This window comes from Gossypium hirsutum, chromosome A06 (genome assembly GCF_007990345.1).
Source record: "Gossypium hirsutum isolate 1008001.06 chromosome A06, Gossypium_hirsutum_v2.1, whole genome shotgun sequence".
NCBI classification, from domain to species: domain Eukaryota; kingdom Viridiplantae; phylum Streptophyta; class Magnoliopsida; order Malvales; family Malvaceae; genus Gossypium; species Gossypium hirsutum.
Genome location: NC_053429.1, coordinates 72,440,279 through 72,453,136, shown reverse-complemented (window position 1 = coordinate 72,453,136; position 12,858 = coordinate 72,440,279). Strand labels below are relative to the sequence as shown.

The following is a 12,858-nucleotide window of genomic DNA, read 5'->3' as shown; positions in this document are numbered from 1 at the left end:
CTTTTGTAATTCTTCATTTATTTTCTTCTGATAGGTTTTTTATAGTTTATGACTAGAAGAAACCCGTCAGGACCATTACTTTTTGACAGTAAGATCGATCGCACAGTTCTCAAAAACCAAAGAGAAATAAGGTGAAGCTTAAGATACACAGAGAACGAGCAAGAGGATGATATTCAAACCCCAACTGAGGAGATGACTGACAACCAAGAAAATCCTCTACCTCCTGCAATTGCTGTTAATCAAAATCCTGCTCCGCACACTATGTATGATTATGCTAAACCTAATTTAACAGGAACTTAGTCAAGTATAGTTAGACCTACTATTGCTGCAAATAATTTTGAACTGAAACCTCACACAATTCAATGATACAACAGTTTGTTCAGTTTGATGGTTTGCAAGACGAGGATCTCAACGCTCACTTGGCAAATTTCCTAGATTTTACAATACATTTAAAATCAATGGCGTTTCTGATGATGCCATACATCTTCAGTTGTTTCCCTTTTTGTTAAGGAATAAGGATAAACAATGGTTGAACTCGTTACCACGAGGGTCAATCACTACTTGGGAACAAATGACTGAAAAATTTTTATTAAAATATTTTCCACCGGCTAAAACAGCAAAACTACGTAATGATATCTCTTCTTTTGTGCAGATGAATTTGGAAACACTCTACGATGCATGGGAGAGATACAAGGACCTATTGAGAAGATGCCCTCATCATGGGTTACCACTTTGGCTATAGGTTCAAACATTCCATAATAGCCTGAATCCTTCGACTCGGAAGATGATTGATGCAGCCCCTGGAGGAACTATCAATAATAAGACACCTGAGACGGCTTACGAATTTATTGAGAAGATGTCACTGAATAACTATCAGTGGAAAGTCATGAGGACAAAGCCAACGAAAATAGTCGGCATTTATAACATCGATTCGGTCATCATGCTCTCTAATCAGGTAGAACTCTTGAATAAGAAAATTGATGGTTTTCTTAGTTCTTCACAGGTTCACCCAGTAATGCAGTACGAAGAAAATGGAGGTGGCTCGAGCAATTCAGAATACCCACCTTATGGCCATAACATGGAGAACAAGTAGTTAAATTATATGGGTAATAATCCTCGATCTCAAAACAATCCTTATAGCAATACTTACAATGCAGGTTGGAGGAATCACCCAAATTTCTCGTGGGGCGGTCAAGGAAATCAAAAGCCACAGCATCCTCCGGGCTTCCAACAACCATCTTACCAGCAAGAAAAAAAGCAAAACCTTGAGGAGATGCTAACCAAATTCATCTCGGTATCAGAAACTCGTTTTTAGAATACTGAGACAGCACTCAAAAATCAACAAGCATCGATCAAAGGGCTCGAAACTCAGATTGGTCAACTTACCAAATTGATTTCTAAACGATCACAAGGTAGCTTACCAAGCAATACAGAATCTAACCCAAGGAAGCAACTCAACGCCATTACTAGTTAAGATGAGGAAGGGTTAGTCACACCTGAACCAGAACCAAGGCAAGAAACTGAGATAAGCGAAGGTAAAGGTGAGGTAGACCACAATGAGCAGAAATCGGTAAGTACAGAATACAAACTTCGTGTACCATACCCTAATGCGACAAGGAAAGACCGTTCAGATGAACAATTTAGTAAATTCCTTAAACTCTTAAAAAAATTACATATTAACTTACCGTTTATTGAAGCTCTATCGCAGATGCCAAACGCAATGAAATTTTTAAAGGAGCTTTTAGAAAATAAGCGGAAGTTGGATGAGGCTTCACATGTGAAGCTAAACGTAGTTTGCTCAGCTATTCTATAGAATAAACTACCCAACAAATTGAAAGATCCAGGGAGTTTTACAATTCCTTGCTTAATTGGTAGTTTAGATGTTAATAATGCATCAGCTGATTTAGGGGCTAGTATTAATGTCATGCCTTACAAAATGTTTAAACAACTAGGTCTTGGGAAACCCAAACAGACTAGGATGAGCATTCAATTAGCAGATAAAACTATAATATTTCCTAGGGGTATTATTGAAGATGTGCTAGTTAAAATCGATAAATTTATATTTCCCGTTGACTTCGTTGTTCTAGACATAGAGGAGGATAGCAACACCCCTTTGATTTTAGGAAGGCCTTTTTTAGCAACTGCTAGAACGATTATTGACGTTGGCACAGGTGAGCTCACACTTCGTGTGGGAGACGAAACAATCACCCTTCAAGCTCGCAATTCCGGCAACACATCAAAAATTAAAGGTGATAGTCTAAACCATTCTACTACAACTGACAATATGCTGCAACCTACTTTGCGGGAAATGAGTTTAAAGGAAGTACATGAGCCATTTTCAAGCAATAGTAGAGGACCTATTCGTGAAGAATGAAGGTTAGAAATCGAGGAGCTAGATGAATGGCGGACGCATAAACCGAGAACACATGATAAACCAAAACTACGCCAGAACAAGCTCAATACCTTTCCAAATCAACTTAAGGTTGGAGAAAAAGTTTTATTAGATGTCGCAGATCCTCACATTATCACTGCCAAACTGAATGAAGAAATCCCTCTTACGGTACTTAGCATTTTCCCATTCGGTACAGTCAAGGTAAATCATCTTAAGTTCGACACTTTTAAGGTAAACAATACCCGCCTAAAACCTTATTTTGATGAAATTCACAGCAGGAATGAGGAGTATAAACTCCTTGAAACACCATGACCATTCAATAGAAAGGTAAGTCGAGCTTAGACTATAAATAAACGCTTCTCGGGAGGCAACTCGAGCACTAACAATATTACTTTCTTTAAATTTTAGTTTTTAAAATCTAGCGTACTAACCAAATCATTGAACACAGGCTTTTCAGAACCACACGGCCAGGTACACGGGCGTTCCGTAGGCCATGCACATACCACAGGATGAACCACGGCCGTGTGATATGGCCGTGTGAAAATAGGGAAAAAATTTCTTCCCCAACATGGGATGCGATAAGTAGCCACGGCCGTGTGATATGGCCTTGGGTGAAACTGCCAAAATAACACGGGCGTGAAACACGCCCGTGTTTTGAAACCGTGGGTAAACCTGTCAATTTAACACGGGCGTGTGCCTGCATACACGGGCGTGGGAGAAGCGAACGAAAATCGACACGGCCGTGCAACATGACCGTGTACACCAGTACGCCTAATTTTGAAAATTACGAAACGCACGAGCTGAGCTTAGAGCACGCGGGCGTGCCCCACGGCCTAAAAACAAAGAAAGTGGGCCAACGTACGAAATCAGTATAGCCTGGACTTCCTCACACGGGTAGACCACACGGCCATGTCAATTTGGCAGAATCGAAGCACGACTCACACGGGTGGACCACACGCCCGTGCCTATTTAACAAACTTGACCACGACCTTAAGTAACCGCACACGGACATGTCACACGGGCGTGTCCCTATCGAGCCCAAGTTGAGTCCAATTCGGAAAAGGCCAATTTTGAGGGCTCTTAGGCATTCCAAAGCCTATAAATACACCATAAAGGAGGAGGAAAAAGGGAGGCACAGAGGAGGAAGTAGGGAACTGCTCAAGGAAAGCTGATTGATCCATCTCAGAAGCCAGATTCATCATCAAGATTGAAGATCTCCCCTCAATTTCCTTTCAGGAGTTTTGGGTTTTTCTTTATGTTTTGTATTCATTATTCTTCTCAGATGTTTACCTTTTTAGTTATGAACTAAAACCCCTAAATATCTAAGGGGAATGAAACCTAAGATAGATCTTGTTATTATTATTTGAATTGTATGATAAATATTTAACGTGTTCTTAATTATGTGTTCTTAATTCTTGTTTTGATATTCCAGGATATTGACTCAAGTTAAGCTCTTATTCAGAGGAGGAACAGACCCTGTCTAAGAGTACATTTGTCATAATTAAGCGGAGTTGGTTGCACGCCTAGAGATAGGGGTGACAAGATTTTGCTGGATTAGGGTGAAACCTAATAAGGGGATCCATAGATCGAGTTAATGCAACCCTAGGAAGTTAATTACAAAGAGATTTCAATTATTCAACCTAGGGTTAGACGTTGTTAGTCTTAAGAGGGATAATAATATAACTTAGGGATTTCTACAGATCAAGTCAAATGAATAAATCATCCGATTCAAAGTTAAATAACAAGTGAAGTTTGGGTGGATTTTTCCTTAGGTATTGTCTTAATTCAATCATTTTTCCAAAAGTAATTCCCCAATTTATTTTCTATGATTTCTTAGTTTAGTTAATTATCTAGTTAAAACAAACCCTATTATTCTTAGGCTAGATAATAAAAGGATAGTCATTACTAGTACTTTTAGTTCCTTTGGGTTCGACAATCTGGTCTTGCTAAAACTATACTACTGTTCGATAGGTACACTTGCCTTCATCGTCATAATAGTTAGTTTCAAGAATGGTTCGTTATAAATATTTAAAACCTGTCACGAATATCACGCATCATTGGTGTCTAGTATGAATATACCCGTTAAGTCTACAGAATTTGTGATAAAAGTGTCAAACCCTCTAAGCAAGCATGTGATAGTTGATAAAGTATGTAAGAAGTGCCCTTTAATGATTAGAGGCCAATGTTTTTTGGCTAATCTTATGCTTTTTTCATTTGATGAATTTGATATAATACTTGGTATGGATTGGTTGACCATGCATGATGTAGTAGTAAACCGTGGAAGGAAAATCATTGAATAAAGTGGTGATATGCTTTGGGTTGAATCAGATGAATCAGATAGCTTGCCTGAAGTGATTTCTTCTATGACTGCTCAGAGATGTATGAGAAAGGTTTATGAAGCTTATCTTTCCTTTGTGTTGAATACAAAGGAGTTTGATTTGAAAATTGAGCCAGTGCTGGTAGTATGCGAATATCCAAATGTGTTTCCAGAAGAGTTGCCCGGATTGCCTCCAATTAGGGAAGTCGAGTTTGGTATTGAATTAGTTTCGAGTATTGCACCTATTTCGACTACTCCATATAGGATGGCTCCAATGGAGTTAAAGGAGTTAAAAGTCCAGTTACAAGAGTTAACGGATAAAGGTTTCGCTAGACCTAGTTATTCTCTGTGGGGCACACCAGTGCTATTTGTGAAAAAGAAAGATGGTTTAATGAGATTGTGCATTGACTATCGATAGCTCAATAAGGCAACCATAAATAACAAGTATCCTTTACCTAAAATACATGACTTGCTTGACCAATTGAAGGGAGCTACAGTATTTTCAAAGATAGACTTGAGGTTCGATTACTACCAATTGAGAGTTAAAGATTCAGACATACCGAAGACTGCATTTTGGATGAGGTATGGTCACTATAAATTTTTGGTTATGCCTTTTGGTTTAACGAATGCTCCTGCGGTATTTATGGATTTTGATGAATCTTATTTTCCGACCATACTTAGATAAATTTGTGGTTGTTTTTATTGACGATATACTGATTTATTCTCGTGATGAGACTGAGCATGCCAAACACTTAAGAACGGTTTTACAAACCTTGAGAGACAAGCAGTTGTATGCTAAGTTTAGTAAAAGTGAGTTTTGGCTTCGATAAGTCAGATTCTTGAGGCACATCGGGTGATGGCATTCGAGTAGATCCGAGTAAGATTTCAACTATTGTTGAATGAAAACCGCTGAGGAATGTGTCAGAGGTTAGAAGCTTCCTAGCCTTAGCTGGTTATTACAGACGGTTTGTTAAAGTATTTTCCATGATTGCTACACCGATGACTAGATTGTGACAAAAGGATGTCAAGTTCGAATGGACAGAAAAATTTCAACAGAGTTTTGAGAAACTAAAGGCATTGTTGACTGAGGCTCTAATTTTAGAACAACCTGAACTAAGAAAAGAATTTGTGGTTTATAGTGATGCATCCTTGAATGGATTGGGTTGTGTACTTATGTAAGAAGGCAAGGTGATAGCTTATGCCTCGAGGCAGCTGAAACTGCATGAGAAGAATTATCCGATGCACAATTTGGAATTGGCTGCCATTATGTTTGCGTTGAAGATTTGGAGACATCATTTGTATGGTGAGAAATGTTGTGTGTATACTGATCATAAAAGTCTAAAGTACTTAATAAATCAAAATGATTTGAACCTACGACAACGGAGATGGCTAGAGTTGATAAAGATTATGAGCTAGTGATTGATTATCACCCAATGAAGGAGAACGTGGTTGCCAATGCCTTGAGTAGGAAATCCTTGTTTGCATTGAGGGATATGAACACTCAGTTGGCCTTATCAGATGATGGTTTGATTCTAGCTGAGTTAAGAGCTAGACCAATGTTTCTCCAAGAGATTTATGAAGCTTAGCAAAGTGACAGTGATTTGCAAGCCAAAAGAATCCAATGTGAATCGGGTATGGAATTAGATTTTCGGATTAGTTCTGATGGTTGCTTGATGTTTCGAGATAGGATTTGTATTCCTAAGAATACTGAGCTGATTTAGAAGATTTTGTATGAAGCCCATAGTGGTAATTTGTCTATGCATCTAGATAGTACAAAAATGTACAATGACTAGAAGAAATTGTATTGGTGGCCGAGTATGAAAAGAGATATTTCCGAGTTCATTTCGATATGCCTAATTTGTCAACAAATGAAAGTTGAACACCAAGTACCTTCAGGCTTACTTCAGCCTGTGATGGTACCTGAGTGGAAATGGGACCGTATTACTATAGATTTCGTGACGGGTTAGCCTTTGACACCAAGAAAGAAAGATGTTGTATGGGTTGTTGTAGATCGATTGAAAAAATTGTCTCATTTTATCCCGGTATGCACTAACTATTCACTTGATAAGTTAGCCGCAATGTATACTTCTGAAATAGTAAGGTTGCACAGAGTGCCTTTATCGATTATATCAGATAGAGATCGAAGATTCACTTTGCGATTTTGGAAGAAGTTGCAGGAGGCTTTAGGTACAAAGTTGAATTTTAGTACCGCTTTCCATCCACAGACTGACGGTCAGTCTGAGTGAGTAATTCAAATTCTTGAAGATATGTTGCAGTGTTGTGCCCTTAAATTCCAAGGTAATTGGGAAAAGTATTTACCGTTGGTAGAATTTGCCTACAACAACAGTATTCAGTTGAGTTTGAAAATGGCGCCTTATGAAGCATTGTATAGGCGTAAGTGCCGAATGCCTTTGTATTGGACCGAGCTCAGAGAGAAACAGATTCACAGAGTTGATTTAGTCAGAGAAACCGAAGAAAAAGTAAAGGTAATACGTGATTATTTAAAAGCCACTTCGGATAGACAGAAATTGTATGCGGATTTAAAATAGAAAGAGATTGAGTTTTAGATCAGTGATAAGGTATTTTTAAAAGTGTCTCCATGGAAAAAGGTTTTGGGATTTGGTAGAAAAGGCAAATTAAGTCCACGATTTTTGGACCGTATAAGATCACCGAGAGAGTAGGGCCAGTTGCCTATTGGTTAGCCTTACCATCTAAATTGGAAAAGATTTATGATGTGTTCCATGTGTTTATGTTGCATCGATACTGATCTGATCCTTCGCATGTGATTTCACCGGATATAACTTATGGCAAAGAGCTGGTTAAGATTTTAGCCTGGGAAGTAAAACAATTGAGAAACAAAAGTATTGCCCTTGTGAAAGTTTTTTGGCAAAGACATGGGGTTGAAGAGGCTATATGGGAGACCAAGGAAAACATGAGAAACCAATACCCAAACCTTTTCACGGTAAGATTTTCGAGGATGAAAATCCCTAAGAGATGAGAATTGTAACATCCCGAATTAGGGGCTAGTCGAAACAGTAGTGTTGAGACCATAAATCCGAAGTAAAAATAATTATTTTATGATTATTAGGAGGTCTATGATATGATTGCATGCTTGTGTGAAAATTTCATGAGAAAATTTCATTGATAAAGTGTCCAATTTGACATTTAGGACTAAATTGCAAAAGTTGCAAAATGTGAGTTCTAGAAGCCTTAAGCATGAAATTGCCATAGATTATTAATTAGAAGTCCTTAAATAGCAATTTATCCAATTTCTATAATTATGGACAAAAATGGGCATGAATAGGAAAATTTTAAAGAAAAGCCTTAAGGGCATTTTTGTCATTTGGTTAATAAAAGAATAAAATGGGAAATTAAAGCCAAAATTTGTCCATATTCTCCAACCCTTGGCCAAAATTCTCAAGCTATCCATAGCTAGGGTTTTTTCATCTTTCAAGCTTGATTGTAAGTACATCCTAGCCCCGTTTTTAATGCTCTCTACATTTTTGAAGTCCTCGTAACCTGATTTACCTATTTCTACCATTATTTTAAAGTAGGGTTCATGTTTGAAATTTGACCCATGTATGATATGCATGTGTTTTGATGTTTAATGGAGGAATATGAATGTTTTATGTGTGATAAACATCTTTTACCAAGTGATTTCTAGTGAAAATGGCTAAAAATGACTTATTTGTAAAGTTTGTAAAATGGGTAGTAAGATGTATGATTTAATGAGAAATGTGGGATTCTATAAGTATGTTATAAGTTCGGCTAGGCTTGGATAACAAAGAAACTGAACACATTTCATTTTACGAGCCTAGGGACGAATTTGCAAATATGTGAAAGTTTAGGGCAAAATCATTGTAACACCCCACACTCGTATCTATTATCAGGATAGGGTTCGAGGTATTACCGGAACTCTACATTTAAAACATACTGAATCGACTCACCAAGTTTAGCTCAGATCTGAAACTTTTAGGCATTCACATCTTGTCCCCTAAATGGGCCTTCAATGCCCTAAATATACATAGAGATAGTTCGGGATAGGACCAGGAACATTTAATAACTTTAGAAAATTTCCTTATTTACAAGTGTCACACGCCCGTGTATGAGCGGCCGTGTGGTCACCCACGCCCCTGTAGCCTAGGGCACATCCATGCCTTTAACCTGTGGGAAACACTGACTTTTAAGCACGGCCAAGACACACGCCTGTGGGCTCACCCCGTGTCGAAAACTTGAGCATTCTGTTAAATTAACACGGCCTAGACACACGCCCGTGTGTCCTACCCATGTGCTAATTTAACTTAAAGTTTTAGGTGCAGGGGACACACGGCCATAACACACACCCATAAGGATGGGCCATGTGTCACACACGGCCTGGACACACGCTCGTGTGTCTAACCATGTGGACCTTAATAGGCTATTTTCCAAGCCTTTAGTCACCCCTTTCTACTTCTTTTTTTTAATAGATACCAAATTCAAAGTAAAACATGATTATACACTTGTAAATGATCTTGATGAAGTTAGTTGTATGGAAACCTCATATCATTGGTTTCAGACAAAAAAGTTATTTCCCATCTAGTATTTATGGGTTCTTATGATATTGTAGTACATTCAAAATTTGGCTCGTTTTTGAACTTATTGCCAATTGTAGCAACCCATCATATAAGAACAAAACATGCATATAAAGGCAGGTCATAGCTTACTTCCAAATATGCCAATTTCCATGGCCTTATACAAAAAGATGAATACATCTTTACATGCCTTCATTTCGCAATTCAAATGACACATATGACAAAATCTCAAAGCCCTATACATGCCATTAACAAAATATAAGTGTCTTTATACCAAAGCTTGACTAGTTGATAGTGTGTTGCCGTCTTCCAATCCTTATGAGTCCTCGAGCTCTGTAAAACAGGGAAAAGAGAGGGGGTAAGCATTTTCATGCTTAGTAAGCTCAAATAACCGGAAAGTAAACTTACCGAGTAATTAGCATAAATCCACACTTAAATCATGAAATCATCAATTATGAAGTGATTTCCTATCACATGCACTCAATCAATGAGTTAGTCACATAACAAAGCATCATGTAATTTATGTAGATGAGCTCATCATTCATCATCTTATTGACATACATCATATTAATCCTATTGAGTTTCTAGGAAATCTCGATGGAATACCCATTATCCGTCAATTCTTACGAATGATCATTTCACATATGCACTCCCGCGAACCTTACATCTCATGGCAGGATTACCAGTTCAGGCTAAATCCCCCATATTATAAACTCATAAAGTGATGTCGGGATTACCAGTCCAGGCTAAATCCCTTATAGCGACAAACACCCTTAATGAGCTCGGATCTGAATTACCAGTCTAGGCTAAATTCAGACCCTAATAGGATTACCCGTTCGGGCTAAATCCTCAATGCACATATATTCTTCGGGAGGCTCGATCATTCAAGGAACACCTGTTAGGCTGGATCCTTTCCATACTCGAGATCACGGATTACCCGCCTGGGCTAAATCCTTACTGCAACACATGCAGGATCTCTTTACACATATCAATGAGGGTTTATCCATCGAATTCCCTTTGTCAACCTCATCCGAGACATTTTTCACATGTTACCATCAAATATGCATTTCCATGATATTTCATGCTAATAATAAATGCAATCATCATGCATTCATAAATCATTCAATTATGCATATTAGGAGTTTACTTTAAGTTATCCGAACTTACCTGGTATTCTTTTCAGAGCTGTATTTCGGTTATTCCGAAACCTTGGTTTACCACGATCGACCTCCGAAATTTGTTTCTCGGGGTCTATAACAACAAAATTAATTCATTAATACCCCAAATTATACATCACAAGTTTAATATCTACCCCGATCCAAATGACCGTTTTGCCCCTAACCTTTCACATTTTTACGATTTAGTCCCTAGGCTCGTATAATGAAATACATGCACATTTTATCTTACCCAAGCCTAGCCGAACACTCTTACTTATTTTGGTAGCCCAAAATTTCCATATTTTTCTCATTTTTACCACATATTTACATCTTTTGCCAAATGGTCCCTATAAGGGTTTCTCATGAAAACCAACTTGGAAAAGATGTTTAACACACATTTATCTTTCATATTCCTCCATAATCCATCAAAATACAAATAATTCATGCATGGATAAATTTTTGAACATGAACCCTAGCTTGAAATATGGCTAGAAATGGAGAGAGCAAGCTATCGGGATTTCAAAAATACAAAAAACATTAAAAACGGGGCTTGGGAGCACTTACTATTGAGCTTGGAAAGCTTGAAACCCTAGCTATGGAGAACCCCAAATTTTCGGCTGGATGAAGGAGAAAATGGCTGATTGGCTTGATTTTTTCCCATTTTAATTCATTAAAATGACAAATGACCAAAATACCCTTATGCCATTTCTTTAAAATTTCATCCATGCAAGCTCATTTTTGTCCAAAAATTTAGAATTTGGGTAAATTGCTCTCCAAGACCTTCTAATTCATAATCTAAAGCAATTTCATACAAATTGCTTCTAGAATCCAAGTTTTGCAATTTATTCAATTTACTCCCTTATTTCCAATTGGACACCTTATACTTAGAATTTCTTCATAAAACTTTAACACATGCATATACTCATATTCTAGGCCTCATAATAATCATAAAATGAATATTTCAATGTTAGATTTGTGGTCCCAAAACCACTATTCCGATTAGGCCCTATTTCGGGATGTTACAATCATAATTTTGCCTAAATATAGTTTTTGGACTGATTTGAATAATGTGATGATTAAATGAGCTGAATTTGCTATTATAGATCAAGAAAAAAGGAGTCCAAACCTAGACTGGGGAAAGAACAAGATTTTGGACTAAATCAAATTAATTATCCATATTTTGTACTGAGGTAAGTTCATGTGTAAATAATGCAACGATATATCATGTTTGAATGTTTTATTTATGTGACAGCCCTAAACTGACCCTAGTCGGAAAGTGGTTTCGGGACCACGAAACCGAGTCCTATAAGAAATTAAAAGATATATTCCGTGTTTATAATGTGAGTAAATGCATGTGTGAAAGTTTCATGCATTAATTTGATTATTTTTATGTGAATTTAGTTAAAAAGGACTTATGTGAAAAATATTAAAATTGTGGTAGGTTGAAGTGTAGTGGTCAAATATTGCATGGCTTAAAATATGGGGATTTGCATGTCAAATTCCCCATTTTTATGTAAGTGGCCGGCCATGATGATGGTTGAATAGCCATATATGCATTATATATTATATTATAATAGTTAATAGTTTAAATTTTAAAATAAAAAAAGGGGAAGCCATACATCCTTGCCTTGTGCTTGCCAAATGTTGAGAAAGAAAGAAGAAATATAATTATTAAATGATATTTGGCCACTACATAGGTAAGTGGACGGTAATGGACCACCATTTAAAAGGTTTTGATATTAAATTACAAAGATTAATTTAGTAATTGGCTTATTAAAATGAAATATAATAGAAGATGGTGATAAAAACAAAGTTACACCCATCCTTTCTTGCATTTTTGCCGAAAACCATAAAGAAAGAAAATGGAAATGAAGCTAGGGCATTCGGCTATGGTGAATGTATAGATTAAGGTATGTTTAATGCTCTTTCATTGAAAATGCTTGTATATTTGGAGTGGTCATCAAGTATAGAAGTCAGCTCATGGCAAAATTTTTGTAAATGGATGAAGATGACATTTGGTCATGGATGTTTATATTTCTTTGATGTTGGTTTCGATGTTTTGTGTATTGAGGGTTGATAATAGATGGAAGTCGAATGGTTGTTGTATGTAGATAGCATGCATGCTAATAATGTTTTTATTTTCTACTTAATATCTTATTGATTATGAGTTAACATGAATATTTAGTTGAACATATACCTTGAATTATGTTCAAAAAAAAATTTACTGTTCTGATATGAGTTTCAAGACTGGTAATGCCCCTTTATCTATTCCGGCGACGGATACGGGATTAGGGTGTTACATTTTATTGGTATCAGAGCCAGGTTTAGTCGATTCTAGGACTAACGTAGCACGCGTGAGTCTATTTATACATGCCATAAAGTGATAAAATGATAGTGTGATGATTTTTGGCTATTGAAATG

At 37.1% G+C, this 12,858-nt stretch overlaps 1 non-coding gene across 1 annotated transcript; it reads right to left on the bottom strand.

Moving 5' to 3' along the window:
* Positions 1-619: 619 nt before the first annotated feature.
* Positions 620-726, bottom strand: LOC121231261 (small nucleolar RNA R71). Its single transcript, XR_005929325.1, has one exon. It is a non-coding gene; the product is annotated as a small nucleolar RNA R71 (small nucleolar RNA).
* Between the last annotated feature and the right edge of the window lie 12,132 nt (positions 727-12,858).